This window comes from Tachypleus tridentatus, unplaced genomic scaffold (assembly GCF_004210375.1).
Source record: "Tachypleus tridentatus isolate NWPU-2018 unplaced genomic scaffold, ASM421037v1 Hic_cluster_2, whole genome shotgun sequence".
In the NCBI taxonomy this organism is placed as follows: Eukaryota; Metazoa; Arthropoda; class Merostomata; order Xiphosura; family Limulidae; genus Tachypleus; species Tachypleus tridentatus.
Genome location: NW_027467782.1, coordinates 32,565,771 through 32,581,955, shown reverse-complemented (window position 1 = coordinate 32,581,955; position 16,185 = coordinate 32,565,771).

Genomic DNA, 16,185 nt, shown 5'->3' with positions numbered 1-16,185 from the left:
CTTCTATTTTGGAGAAACAAGTAGAAAAATGGAAACCAGATTCAAAGAACATAAAAAGTCACCTTCACACGTTTTCGAACACTGCAAGTCAAATAAACACAACATAACCATAGAAAACACTCAAATACTAAATAAAGAAACAAACATAAACAAACGCAAAATTAAAGAAGCCTTACTTATACAACAACTTAAACCCAAAATAAACCAATATAAAGGAACGCCTTTATACCTGTATTAATATAATAAAATAAATAAAATTATATATTCAAACATCTAACACCGCCCTCTACATTCCGAAACTCAGTTACACAACCCCTTTCAAACATGTGTTCAGCTTCCGGTCAATTACCTCTTTCTTTGTGAACCTGACGATGACCGAAGAAGGTCGAAACGTTGTTCACTCTTCTATGTAAAATATTTTTTCAACCCAAACGAGCCGTTTTCGCATATATATGATTCGACGGGTTGTCCGGCAAGACACCAACCGATCGTCGAAGCAGATTAAGGCCCTTACGGACGCAGAATGTGGCTCAAGAACAATAAGACGGTATCTACGAGAAAAAAAAACTTTAACATCTGTAAACGTTTTCAAAGGCCAAACCTCCTTCCACACCATGAAACAGCTCGGTTACACTTTGCTGAAAAGCACCAAACATGGGACGTAGAAAAGTGGAAAAAGGTTTTGTTTTCTGATGAGACAAAATTTAACCTGGATGGTCAAAATGGCTTCCAACGTTACTGGTACGATAATGATATCCCACCGGCGACATTTTATACACGACACAATGAAGTAGGTTCCATCATGATCTGGAATGCTTTCTCCTTTTATGGAACAATGGAGCTTCAGGTTATGCAGGGGCGTCAAACAGCAGCTGGCTACATTGCCATGTTGGAGAGAGCATCCTTATTGACTGAAGGCCCTCGTTTGTGTGGAAATGGCTGAATCTTTCAGCAGGACAACGCTGCAATCCACAATGCCAATGTCAGGACAAAGAACTTTTTCATGGCGAATAACGCGATTCCTTTGAACCATCCAGCGTGTTCTCTCGAACTGAACCCCATTGAAAATGTTTGGAGGTGGATGGCAAGGGTAGTCTATAAAAATGAACGTCAATTCGAAACAGTGTTTGATCCTCGTGAAGCCATCTTCACTATTTGGAATAACATTCCAGCCAGACTTCTGCAAACGCTTATATCGAACATGCCAAAGCGAATGTTTGCAATTATTCGCAATGACGGCCGTGCAACTTAGAACTGAGACCTCTTGTTGGGCATTTCTTACTCTGTTTATGACTTATTTTTGGTATTATCTTAAACTTTTGGCCAGCTAGTATTTGTGCTAATTTCATAGTGTTCACATTTTCCCTATAAAATACTGAAAATGTTTTTTATTTTTATTTTTCCTTTTCTTATTTTCATCTTTCGAAGTGCTACTCAAATAAGTGGTTGAGTCTAACATCGGAAAATGCATGTTTTTTCCTTATGTTCATTGGCCTTGTGATTTCGGCCAGCAGTGTGTGTATACAGATAACATTACTTTGTGTACGTGACAACCTAAAAGAAAATTCGTTAACCACTTGGTCTATCGGAACTTGTAATTTAGTTACAGTTCATACACTTCAGACTGTAAAACACATTTGTTTATTTTTAAAATATAATAAAATCATTTTAAATATAATAAATTAGTACGTTAAAGAATTTAATCTTTAATGTCAAAGAATCAAACTTAAAGTAAATTTGAATTTATTTCAGAAGAGTGAACGGTGTATTCAAATTACAATATATTTTTAATATACATAACTATATATTTCAAGTGTAATATAAATGCAATATGAATAAACGTTTATTTCGAGTGGAAGTACAATTATGAGTAATTAGGTTTATCCGGGGTTCACTATCTAGTTGATCTATATTTTATGTATCAGTAGATTTGCTGTTTAATCAGGTGTACATACAGAATGTTTTATGTTTCTCTTATCACTTGTCCAGCGTGACTTAGGAATTAAAATAGGTTCGCAGTTCGAATTATGTTACTGTGAATTTACTTTCTTGATTTTTCAGGCTGAGAGTTCGGTGAAATCACGTAATTCGATTAGTTTGTTGTTGTTTGGAATTTCGCACAAAGCTACTCGAGGGTTATCTGTGCTAGCCGTCCCTTATTTAGAAGTGTAAGACTAGAGGGAAGGCAGCTAGTCATCACCACCCACCGCCAACTCTTGGGCTACTCTTTTACCAACGAATAGTGAGATTGACCGTAACATTATAACGCCCCCACGGCTGGGAGGGCGAGCATGTTTGGCGCGACTCGGGCGCGAACCCGCGACCCTCAGATTACGAAGCACACGCCTTAACGCGCTAGGCCATGCCAGACCAACTCAAGTTCTAAAATTAAACAAAAGAAGCTAAAAAAGTAATTTAAAAATACAGAACTTAGTGTCGTTCTTATTGGAACGTTAATTTGATGAACCTAGGTAAAACGGTTAGGCCTACCTTAGGCTTAAGGAACCTTATTTAAATAATTATATTAATAACTTTTAGAGTTTTATTCTTGCTGTATTAAAATACCTTGACAGAAGATTTATAGTTTCGATCTGTTAAACAAACATAAACCTACCACTAAAATATTTCTTAGATACTACTTTAACCTAACAGATAACGAATGCAACCGAATTTTTGTAAGCCAAAAAACGTCTTTTCTGACCAACAGAAATAAGATTATTACGCTTATTATCTTCACAGGTGTTGTGTGTTTTTTAAAAAACAAAATCACAAAAATATTTTAATATGTAAAAAAAGACAATGATGATAAACTCCAGATTATTTAAATTTAAAATTAAAGTTATTTACTTATCTCTACTTTAATGATAAAGAAGATTGTTTTGGTAACCATGAAATTACTCTCGATTCCATGAAAATTTAAAGTTAGGCCTATACCTCTTGTGGCCATATTGCTCATTGATGCATTGGAGTTTTATTTGAATGTACATATTTAGAAATAAAGAATTGTAAAAAAATTCATACAAATATTGTTACTATTAAGTAATATAGTAACACCAGTTAACATACGGAAATAACCGGGGAACACAACAAAATGCAGTTTTCTCTAAAGGCTTTTGCAACAAAACTAAAACAGTTCTTCAATATCTTTCAGTTATATAATTGTCTCCCGGTGTGACAGCGATAAATCTTCCCTTTCCCTTGTTCATAGAATTAAAATGTTATGTTTTATTTTCTCAATCTTTAAATAGCTTTTCGTGATTACTTCCTTATTCATTTAATTGAGTCACTAAGTATTAAAAGAAGGTTCATAAATGATTCCCGTGAAACTACTTACCATGAGGACATCGACAAGTCTGTACCTATAGGTCTTGTGAATGTCTCTGGCATCTTGAATACTCTCAGCATACCTTATAAGTATGAGTGCTCACAGTTAAATTCAACAAAGAAAGACGATCATTGTGTAATACCTGTTGTCTTCATTTCTATGATAAAAACTCATATCTGCAAAGCAACTTTTCATGTGCACGTGATATTCTTGATTTACAAAAGAAATTAAAAATGATGAAAAGGAGAAATATATTTAACCTATAGTTATGGAAGCGAGTGTCTAGGACACCTGTGAACATCGATCAAGCTCCTTTCAGCTTTGACCTATCCAGCTTTGTCTAGAAACAAAACAATGCATTCCCGATACCTTATCCACAGTTAAGTGCCCCAAGTCAAAATTACAGTCTGCCTCGAGGGCTGTTCAGGGTGTAAGTTTGGCCTTTCTATTTGATATAGGTTAGCTAAAATTGGGAAGAAGACCTACTCGTGGTTTATGACGCTTCCATACTTCGTACTGCACAAAGCAGTTTTCCCTTGTTCATAGAATTAAAATGTCATGTTTTATTTTCTCAATCATTAAATAACTTTTCGTGACTACATCCTTATTCCTTCAATAGAGTCTCTAGGTATTAAAAGAAGGTTCATGAGAAATTGATGTCAAACTAGTAACAATCAGGACATCGAAAAGGCTGTATCGATAGGTCTTGTGCATGTCCCTGGAATCTTGAAAACTCTCAGTACACGTTATAAGTATTAGTGCTCACAGTTAAATTCAAGAAAGAAAGATAATCATTGTGAAGTACCTGTTGTCTTCATTTCTGTGATAAAAACTTATATCTCCAAAGCAACTTTTACTTTGCATGTAACACTCTTGAGTTAGAAAAGAAATTAAAATGATGAAAAGGAAAAATATATTTAACCTATCTTTATGGAAGCGAGTGTCTAGGACACCTGTGAACACCGATCAAGTTCCTTTCAGCTTTGACCTATCCAGTTTGTCTAGAAAGAAAACAATGCATTCCCGATACCTTATTCCACAGTTAAGTGTCCCAGTCAAAATTACAGTCTGCCTCGAGGGTTGTTCAGGGTGTAAGTTTGGCCTTTCTATTTGATATAGGTTAGCTAAAATTGGGAAGAAGACCTTCTCGTGGTTTATGACGCTTCCATACTTCGTACTGCACAAAGCAGTTTTCCCTTGTTCATAGAATTAAAAAGTCATGTTTTATTTTCTCAATCATTAAATAACTTTTCGCGATTACTTCCTTATTTCTTTAATAGAGTCTCTAGGTATTAAAAGAAGGTTCATGAGAAATTGACGTTAAACTACTTACCATGAGGACATAAAAAAGGCTGTATCGATAGGTCTTGTGTATGTCCCTGGAATCTTGAATACGTTATAAGTATTAATGCTCACACTCAAATTCACAAAGAAAAATGATAATTGTGGAGGACTTGTTGAGTTTATTTCTCTGATAAAAAATTAGACCTGGAAAAAAACTTTTACTTTGCATGTAACATTTTCGAGTAACAAAAACATAACAATGATGAAATGCAGAAATATGTTAAATCTATCGTTTTGGAAGAGTGTATGGACATCTGTGAACTTCGATCAAGCCCCTTTCAGCTTTGACCTATCCAGCTTTGTCTAGAAACAAAACAATGCATTCCCGATACCTTATTGCACAGTTAAGTAACCCAAGTCAAAATTACAGTCTGCCTCGAGGGCTGTTCAGGGTGTAAGTTTGGCCTTTCTATTTAATATAGGACAGCTAAAATTGGGAAGAAGACCTTCTCGTGGTTTATGACGCTTCCATACATCGTACTGCACAAAGCAGTTTTCCCTTGTTCATAGAATTAAAAAGTCATGTTTTGTTTTCTCAATCATTAAATAACTTTTCGTGACTACATCCTTATTTATTTAATTGAGTCACTAAGTATTAAAAGAAGGTTCATAAATGATTCACGTAAAACTACTTACCATGAGGACATCGAGAATTCTGTACCTACAGGTCTTGTGAATGTCTCTGGCATCTTGAATGCTCTCAGTATACGTTATAAGTATTAGTGCTCACAGTTAAATTCAACAAAGAAAGATGATCATTGTGTAGTATCTGTTGTCTTCATTTCTGTGATAAAACTTATACTTTTACTTTGCATGTAACAATCTTTAGTAACAAAAGAAACTAACATTGATGAAGAAGCACAAATATATTAAAGCTGTTGTTATGAAATGGTGTTTTTAGGACACCTGTGAAGATCGTTCAAGCTCTTTTCATCAATGACCAGTCCATCTTTGTGTAGAAGGCAAAAACAATGAATTCCAGAAAACCCAGTTGATAAATACATAGCATGGGCATTTTCCAAATATGTAACATGAGCCAGCTCATTCATCAAAGACTTTTAATTTCAAGTCTAATCTAAATCAACTTAATCATAAAGCCTTAATGGCCAGTTTCGGTGTTAAACATCATATTTTAATACCCGTAACTTACAGCGCCGGATTAAGGTTTAATGGGGCTTGGGGTAATATTTTAAAATAATACTAATAATTATTCACTCTTGTTTCTATTCTTCTATATTCACGAACTATAATTTATTTATTTGGGTGACATGTGCATTAATATGGTACTGGTGGTTGGTAAAGGGTAACTAAAAGAAAGATGTTGAAGGTAAAACCACCAAGAAAGTTAACTGTATATATTTTGTTTTATATACTATTGTCGAAACGGACAATGCCATTATTCAGGTATAACTAACTGAACGAGCAACTTGTCTAATTAGTTCTTAAGTTGTCTCAAAAGTTTCACTCCAGCTACAAATGAAATTCCAAGGAAATAAAAGTGAGAATAGAAATGTTTTCATATGGTTCTATATGGAATAAAATAGTTCATGAGTGAGAAAAGTTTTAAACCTAATCTGACGGGCATCTTGTACTGCGCACACCTGAGGTTGCATTTACGTTATTTCAGTAAATATAGAATAAAACCTTAGCTAATAGTCCATATTTTAACAGTAAAGAAGTTTTAAGTTCATGAGTTTATATGATAATATTTTTACAAAATCATAAATTTTCCCTAATGTGTCACATGTGACATTATGATTCATGGCATTCTCCAAATATGTAACATCAGCCAGCTCATTTATCAAAGACTCTTTCAATTTCAAGTCTAATCTAAATCAACTTAATCATAAAACCTTAATGGCCAGTTTCGATGTTATATCCCTTTTCACAGAAGTTCCAACCACTGAAGTCTGCAAGATGGCCTTAGAACTCTATATTCGAGATGCTAATCCAACTATAGACATTCCCAGCAAACAATTGCAACCCTCATAGAATTCACCACGATAAAGACAAAATTCATGTTCAACAACCAGAACTATATACAAACAAATGGGCAACCCAGTATCACCTGTTCTAGCCAATATTTTTATGACGCAAGTTGAAACATAAGCAATTAACACAGCATTACATCCACCACTATACTGGTACAGATATGTAGATGACACGGTTGCGGGATTCAAGTCTACAGAAGACATACTTAATTTTTCAATCACATTAACTCTATACATCCCAACCTTAAGTTCACATGTGAACAGAAAGAAAGCAATCAAATATTATTTCCTAACTTTAAAATTACAAAACTGATACACAATTCAAAACAGAAATCCACTCAACAATCACCCATACTGGACTATACATTCCTTGGGACTCAGCACATGAAACTAAAAAAAAAACCTCAACACACTAAGAAACCAAATAAACACAGCCATAAAACTATGCTCACCAGATAAAATTATCATTGAATTAGACAAAATAAAACAATATTTCATCAACGTCAATAAGTTTCCTCCACAAACCGTAAAAAACATTATACGCACACACCTAGACAGAAAGCAAAATCAACCAACAAGAGTAAATATATCTTACGAATCAAAAAATCACGAAACCATATATTCCCGATACCAGCAGACAAATACCCAACATTTGGTAAAAACTAGTAATAAAATGTGACATTCCAGTTAATACCAAATTTATTCAAAAACCAGGCACAAAACTGAAGTCCATACTATGTAAAAACTACACTGACAAACACCACACCAACATTATTTATAAAATGCAATGTGATAACTGCCACGACTTCTATATTGGAGAAACAAGTAGAAAAATGGAACCCAGATTCAACATAACCATAGAAAACACTCAAATACTAAACAAAGAAACAAACGCAAAATTAAAGAAGCCTTACTTATACAACAACTTAAACCCAAAATAAACCAATATAAAGGAACGCCTCTATACCTGTATTAATATAATAAAATAAATAAAATTACATATTCAAACATCTAACATCGCCCTCTACATTCCCACACTCGGTTACACAACCCCTTCCAAACATGTGGTCAGCTTCCGGTCAATTACCTCTTTCTTTGTGAACCTGACGATGACCGAAGAAGTTCGAAACGTTGTTCGCTCTTCTATTTAAAATATTTTCTCAACCCAAACGAGCCGTTTTGCATATATAAGTCTGCCTAGAGGGTATTTCACGGTATAAATTCGGCCTTTCTATTTGGTATGGGTTAGCTAAAATGACCTTCTCGTGGTTTAAGACGCTTCCGTACATGATACTGCAGATAGCAGTTTTCCATTGTTTATAGAGTTAAATAGGCTTGTTTTAGTAACTAAAATAGCTATTGGTGACTACTTCTGTATTCAATTAATTCAACCACTAGGTATTAAAAGCAAATATTTGAAGGTATTTGTAATGACGACCATGCAACTCACTGGTGCTACCTCTTGTTAGTCATTTCCTACCCTGTTTAGGACTTCTTTTGGTATGGTCTTAAACTTTTGACCAGCTAGTATTTAGGCTAATTTCATAGTGTTCACATTTTCTCTATTAAATGCTGAAAAAGTTTTTTAAATTTTATTTTCCCTTTTCTTATTTACATGTTTCGAAGCTCTACTCAAATAAGTGGTTGAGTCTTACGACACAAAATGCATATTTTGTTTTTATATTCATTGGCCTTAAGATTTTGGCCAGCAGTGTAATGTTGAAGATACATATTTTGGTAAATCCAGTATCAAGAATTAATTTGGTGATATTTTCTGATCTTACTGTTATTTTAAGGACATGGAGTGCACATTTGTATCTGTGTGTCTAAAATAATAAATACATTGTGTCACTTCCTATTTTCCGGGCAGCTATTAATGTTCACTATATTCTCAAACAAATCTCCATCTGCAGTATAACATTTTATATTTCAAACAAATGCGATCAAATAGTTAAGAGTACAGTAAATCATCACGCACCGTATCAACTAGGTATTAGTTATGTTTATTGTCATTACAATGTATAAAGTTTGCTACCTTACCCAATAATCTTTTGTTCATATTCCAGTTTATGAAGTAAGTAAAAACTGAGAATTTAAAAATCCGCAAATAGACGCCATAAAAGAATTAGGAAAGAAAGTTCATTTTGAAAACACCAAATATAATGAAAGGTAAAAGTATGAAACCAAAATTAGGGTTTCTTGTTTCAGTAAATAATGTTTACAGTATCTCCGGTTTCCTTGTTTTGTTTACAATCCATATTTACATATTTTTAAATACCCATTTTCATATTTATTTTGTCGTGATAAGTACAGTAAAAAATATAGTTTATTTGTCACAAAAGATAGTCGTTTTTACTGGAGAGTTCTGTTTGAAGTTCTTGTGAATGTTTGAGAGAAAATCATCAGTAAGATTGGCTGTATTGAGCTACTCTTCAGATTCAGTTTGTTAGTATTGTGTTTCAAACAGTAAATATCACGTTGCTCAGTCTCCTTGATAATGTAAAATTTGTCCAGAATGACTATCACTACGTATATTTTTATTTATTTGTGGTTGTTCAGCCGTCCGTAATTTTGAATTTAAAACACTACAAATGAGGCAGCTTGTTAATATCATCCTCCGTGAACTCTTGGACAACTCTTTACTATGGAATATAAAGATATAAAGTCATAATATAATGCTTAGGGTCAACAAGGGACTTGTGCAAAGCACCAAATAAATATAAATTAAACTATTTAAAAGTAGCTTTTGTAAGATAAATATTAATTTTAAAGATAAACATATGTATATATACACTTTTGTAAATGTAACCAAGGAAACCGGAACTAGATCGTTCTTGTTCATTTCAGTCAGAATTAATTATATTAATTACCAGTAATAATGTTAACGTAATAGATAAAAATCAAGATTGAGATGAACAAAGTGAATTATAAAGAAAACCAGCAACTCTGAGTGAGGAAATAACCATTGTAAGTACTTGAGAAAGACAGAAAAAACGAAGAGGTTTTTTTCTAGACTGACTCAAGTTAATCGCTATTAAAGAGTTTGAATATTGACCTAGTGACTGGTATAGTAGAGGAAGTTGTTTGACTGACATTAGAAAGTGAACAACTGTCAGACAATTATCCTATCACAAAGTCACTGAAAAAAACCCAACAGAAATGCAGTTTACTCCATGGGAAGAAGTCAAGAAATCAGAGAAATGCTCTGCAAGAATGTTCTTTTCAAACGTGAATATGCCCGGTATGGCCAGATGGCAAGGGCGGTCGACTCGTAATAGGGGAGTTGCGGGTTCGAGTCTCCGTCGAACCAAACATGGTTGTCCTTTCAGCCGTGGGATATAATGTGATGGTCAATCCCACTATTTATTGGTGAAAGAGTAGCCCAATAGTTGGCGCGATGGGTGGTGATGACTAGCTGCCTTCCCTCTAGTTTTACACTGCTAGATTAGGGACAGCTAGTGCAGATAGCCCTTGTGCAGCTTTGCGCGAAATTCAAACCAAACCAAACCACGTCAATTTAACATTAACACGCACTGTGCCTGCAACTGTATTTTTCCATATTCAGATATAAAGAAACGAAAGAACAGCTTCAATAATGTTTTAACATTTAAAGTGTTAAACTCAAACAACAATTAATTGACATAATTTTTGTTTAATGAATTATTTTATTTCACTTTCCCTTACTGGCTTCACACATTACTGGGAACTATAGAAAAACTTCAGGCTCTTTGCATGAGAGCGTATGTGTGTGTTTTCTTATAGCAAAGCCACATCGGGCTATCTGCTGAGCCCACCGAGAGGAATCGAGCCCCTGATTACATGAGGGAAATTTACATAATTTCAATGTACAATATTGTTGTAGATTATTGGTTCATATAGACTTGAGTTATAGAAACACATGTAAAACACTGAGCGACATATTCTAATTTATTGTGGTTTCAAAGTAAAATGTTATGTTTGGTTAAGTAAAGCGTAATGAAAACTGAATCGTGTTCTGTTAGGAACTTGGTATCATTCATGTGGAAGTGCTGTTACAACTAAAACATTCTTCTTTTATAGACGATATTCCAATTTATGGTTGTTTAGAACCAAATTCAAATTGGTTAACGTTGACAGTGTTTTAACATCTTAACAAAACATATTTAGCATTATTTCAAATTGTATACGAAACATTTCTATCAAACCATCTAACAAATATTATGTAAAACCTAATCATATGTCACAGAGGACAAAGGAACTTCCTTCTGTCAAGAACAAATAAACAAACAAAAAATGAAAAATATCACAAGGATTTGTGGAGGAAACTGGAAGGGATGTTTCATTTTACAATATTTAATTTAAAGGTGAGGACAGAAGTTTAGTTAAAATAATTTATTTGTTATTCATTAAATTTGAATGTTATATGAGCAAAACAAATGGCTTTTAGGGTTTTGCAAAAGGGATTTATTTACACATAACATTTGAAATTAAAATATATTAATCAGTTTTACATTTCGAAAAATTGTAAAAATGAGATTTAATAGTTTAAAATAACGACAACTCTCTTAAACATGGACTTCATTTTAAAATAAAATTTATGAGTAGGAATTTAATTCGTTGTTTTAGGGCCAATCTAACTTTTCTATTGTGGAGGTCTTGTACTTTCCCAAAAATGTTTATTCAATTGTAAAATAAAAGTGTATTTAGTACTTGTAGAAGAAAGTTCGTTAATTATAAACTAGTTTTATATACACATATATACCCACCGGTTGGGAACCCCTGGTATAGAACAAATCTACAGACGACAAATAAACGTTGTCACATCAAAAAAACTTCTTGCTCTGAGATCTACACCAACAAATCGTCATTCCTGTAGTCGCGAGAAACAAACCTTCATTTATATTCTATATGCAACTTGTTAACTAGATTTAAAGGATAAATTTTCGTTTTCATAACTCAACTAAGAATATCTTCTGACTTTTCCAGCTGTTATCCCTCACTTATCAGTTTTATTTTTCTGTTATTTTACTTTCCGTTTGCTTACGTCATTTCATTACAACAATTTAGTCAAGAGTATTGTTGCATTTCCAACCAACGTGAAGAAAGACAACAATAAAATGGAACCACAATATTGCTGAATATTTGTACATAGTAACTACAGAGACGAGACATTAAATAAAGCGGCCGAACTTTGAGAAGAAAGAACAAAATGTCACATCAGAAAATTACTCACCTTGCATTTCACGCGTATTTCAACTAGTACAATTTGTAGATATAAAGTTTTGTATAAATATTTTAATTGTATATATTTAAATAAGGTCATTTTGTGAAAATGAATTAAGTTCTTGAAATGAGAAACAAAAGTCAGACAACTAGTAAGAAATATTTACTTCACTCTGCAACCTGTGAGAGTCTAGTCAGGTACTATTAACTAACACTGTACTGTGTTAAGAAGCGTCGTACTGAAAAAGGGACTATTTTTAAGATAAAAATATTCTTTTACGGCAATTAATGGAGAGGAAAACTGTTCTGATTGTGATAACACAAATACTATTTTTGATCTATTAAGTGTGGTACCGTTTATTTAAAAATCAGTAGATTTTTTAATTGCATTTATAAAAAGCATATTTATAAATTACATCAATAAAGATATAATAAAACCTTCAGATTTAGTTCTAGTGAAAGTCGAGTTCTTGATACAAGGACAGTACTTTAAAATTCTGTTCTTTGATAAACAAATGTTTGTCGTACGTATTGTAGTTATTTTTATAATTATCTGAATTTAGAATACCAAAGTGGGATTTTTTATAGATTATTGATTATGGTGCCAATAAGTAGGTTTTGTTTTGGAATTTCGCACAAAACTACTCGAGGGCTATCTGTGTTAGCCGTCCCTAATTTAGCAGTGTAAGACAAGAGGGAAGGCAGCTGGTCATCACCACCCGCCGCCAACTCTTGGGCTACTCTTTTACCAAAGAATAGTGGGATTGACCGTAACTTATAACGCCCCCACGGCTCGGAGGGCGAGCATGTTTGGCGCGAACCCGCGACCCTCAGATTACGAAGCGCACGCTTTATGTATAGTAAAGGAAAACTATATACAAGACACAATCTCCACTACGTGAGTATAACATTTTACAAGTACAATAGCAGTCTTTCAAATAAAACATGAGACTAAAATGTCACTATAAATATTTCTTCGTGTATTTTAAAGTAATTATTATACGATGTGTGTAATAAATTTGATATTATGTGTATTGATATATTTACTATTTCTCTTCATATATAATATAGGGGTTGGCTACTTAAAAACACCGTTTGTTTAGAATTTAACACAAAATTACATGGTGACCATGTGTATCGAAACTCGGTGTCTAGCGTTATAAATTCATAGATGTACCACAGTGCCACTAGAGGTAACCGAATGTATAATGTAGAAAGCATGTAGTATCTACATGTTACGATCATATAAATATGCCCCCCAGTGGCACAGTGGTATGTCTGCGGACTTACACACTAAAAACCGGGTTTCGATAGCCGTGGTGGGCAGAGCACAGATAGCCCATTGTGCAGCTTTGTGCTTAATTCTAAACAAAAAAGCTCTTGATTAACAATAATTTCTCTTCATTAACCATTTTATGATAACTAATTCTGCTGTTCTATCGACGTGGTTTGGTTTGAATTTTACACAAAGCTAAAGGTGGGCTATCTGCGCTACCCGTGCCTAATTTAGCAGTGTAAGACCAGAGGGAAGGCAGTTAGTCTCGAGTTAGTATCTGTGTGCTCCATTCACCCACTACATCCTCACTTAAAATAAATAAGTCGTGTAACAACACGTACTGTCATTCGAAGTTCTAACAGCTAAGCTGAACCAACCACTCGGCCTGCCTCCTCACCGTTACGTGATTGGTGAAGTCTTGGAGGATATTTTGAAGTAAATGACAACAGGTTGATTAAAATAAAGAAAAAAGTTGAGGTAGAGAAGTTAGTTTAATGTTCTATAGGTAGGGTAAGTAGAAAATCAAATTGAATAAGTTACTGTTGCTACTACTGGCATAGACACTACTACTACCAGAAGGGCTGATGATAATGTGAAGCTGTGCCAGATACACCCACTCAGGTAGGTTTGTAAGGCACTAGACACTATTACTAGCAGAAGGGCTGACGATAATGTGAAGCTGTGCCAGATACACCCACTTAAGTAGATTCGTGAGGCACTAGACACTATTACTACCAGAATGGATGATAATAATGTGAAACTGTGCCAGATACACCCACTCAAGTAGGTTTGTAAGGCACTATACACTACTACTACCAGAATGGATGATGATAATGTGAAGCTGTGCCAGATACACCCACTCAGGTAGGTTTGTATGGCACTAGACACTACTACAACCAGGAGGGCTGATGATAATGTGAAGCTGTGCCAGATACACCCACTCAGGTAGGTTTGTAAGGCACTAGACACTACTACTACCAGAATGGATGATGATAATGTGAAGCTGTGCCAGATACACCCACTCAGGTAGGTTTGTAAGGCACTAGACACCACTACTACCAGAAGGGCTGATGTTAATGTGAAGCTGTGCCAGATACACCCACTCAGGTAGGTTTGTAAGGCACTAGACACTACTACTACCAGAATGGATGATGATAATGTGAAGCTGTGCCAGATACACCCACTCAGGTAGGTTTGTAAGGCACTAGACACTACTACTACCAGAATGGATGATGATAATGTGAAGCTGTGCCAGATACACCCACTCAGGTAGGTTTGTAAGGCACTAGACACTACTACTACCAGAATGGATGATGATAATGTGAAGCTGTGCCAGATACACCCACTCAGGTAGGTTTGTAAGGCACTAGACACCACTACTACCAGAATGGATGATGATAATGTGAAGCTGTGCCAGATACACCCACTCAGGTAGGTTTGTAAGGCACTAGACACCACTACTACCAGAATGGATGATGATAATGTGAAGCTGTGCCAGATACACCCACTCAGGTAGGTTTGTAAGGCACTAGACACCACTACTACCAGAATGGATGATGATAATGTGAAGCTGTGCCAGATACACCCACTCAGGTAGGTTTGTAAGGCACTAGACACTACTACTACCAGAAGGGCTGATGATAATGTGAAGCTGTGCCAGATACACCCACTCAGGTAGGTTTGTAAGGCACTAGACACTACTACTACCAGAATGGATGATGATAATGTGAAGCTGTGCCAGATACACCCACTCAAGAGGTTTGTAAGGCACTAGACACCACTACTACCAGAAGAGCTGATGTTAATGTGAAGCTGTGCCAGATACACCCACTCAGGTAGGTTTGTAAGGCACTAGACACTACTACTACCAGAATGGATGATGATAATGTGAAGCTGTGCCAGATACACCCACTCAGGTAGGTTTGTAAGGCACTAGACACTACTACAACCAGGAGGGCTGATGATAATGTGAAGGTGTGCCAGATACACCCACTCAGGTAGGTTTGTAAGGCACTAGACACCACTACTACCAGAATAGATGATGATAATGTGAAGCTGTGCCAGATACACCCACTCAGGTAGGTTTGTAAGGCACTAGACACTACTACTACCAGAATGGATGATGATAATGTGAAGCTGTGCCAGATACACCCACTTAACTAGGTTCGTGAGGCACTAGACACTACTACTACCAGAAGGGCTGATGTTAATGTGAAGCTGTGCCAGATACACCCACTTAACTAGGTTCGTGAGGCACTAGACACTACTACCAGAAGGGCTGATGATAATGTGAAGCTGTGCCAGATACACCCACTCAGGTAGGTTTGTAAGGCACTAGACACTACTACTACCAGAATGGATGATGATAATGTGAAGCTGTGCCAGATACACCCACTCAGGTAGGTTTGTAAGGCACTAGACACTACTACTACCAGAATGGATGATGATAATGTGAAGCTGTGCCAGATACACCCACTTAACTAGGTTCGTGAGGCACTAGACACTACTACTACCAGAAGGGCTGATGATAATGTGAAGCTGTGCCAGATACACCCACTTAACTAGGTTCGTGAGGCACTAGACACTACTACCAGAATGGATGATGATAATGTGAAGCTGTGCCAGATACACCCACTCAGGTAGGTTTGTAAGGCACTAGACACTACTACTACCAGAATGGATGATGATAATGTGAAGCTGTGCCAGATACACCCACTCAGGTAGGTTTGTAAGGCACTAGACACTACTACTACCAGAATGGATGATGATAATGTGAAGCTGTGCCAGATACACCCACTCAGGTAGGTTTGTAAGGCACTAGACACTACTACTACCAGAATGGATGATGATAATGTGAAGCTGTGCCAGATACACCCACTCAGGTAGGTTTGTAAGGCACTAGACACTACTACTACCAGAATGGATGATGATAATGTGAAGCTGTGCCAGATACACCCACTCAGGTAGGTTTGTAAGGCACTAGACACTACTACTACCAGAATGGATGATGATAATGTGAAGCTGTGCCAGATACACCCACTCAGGTA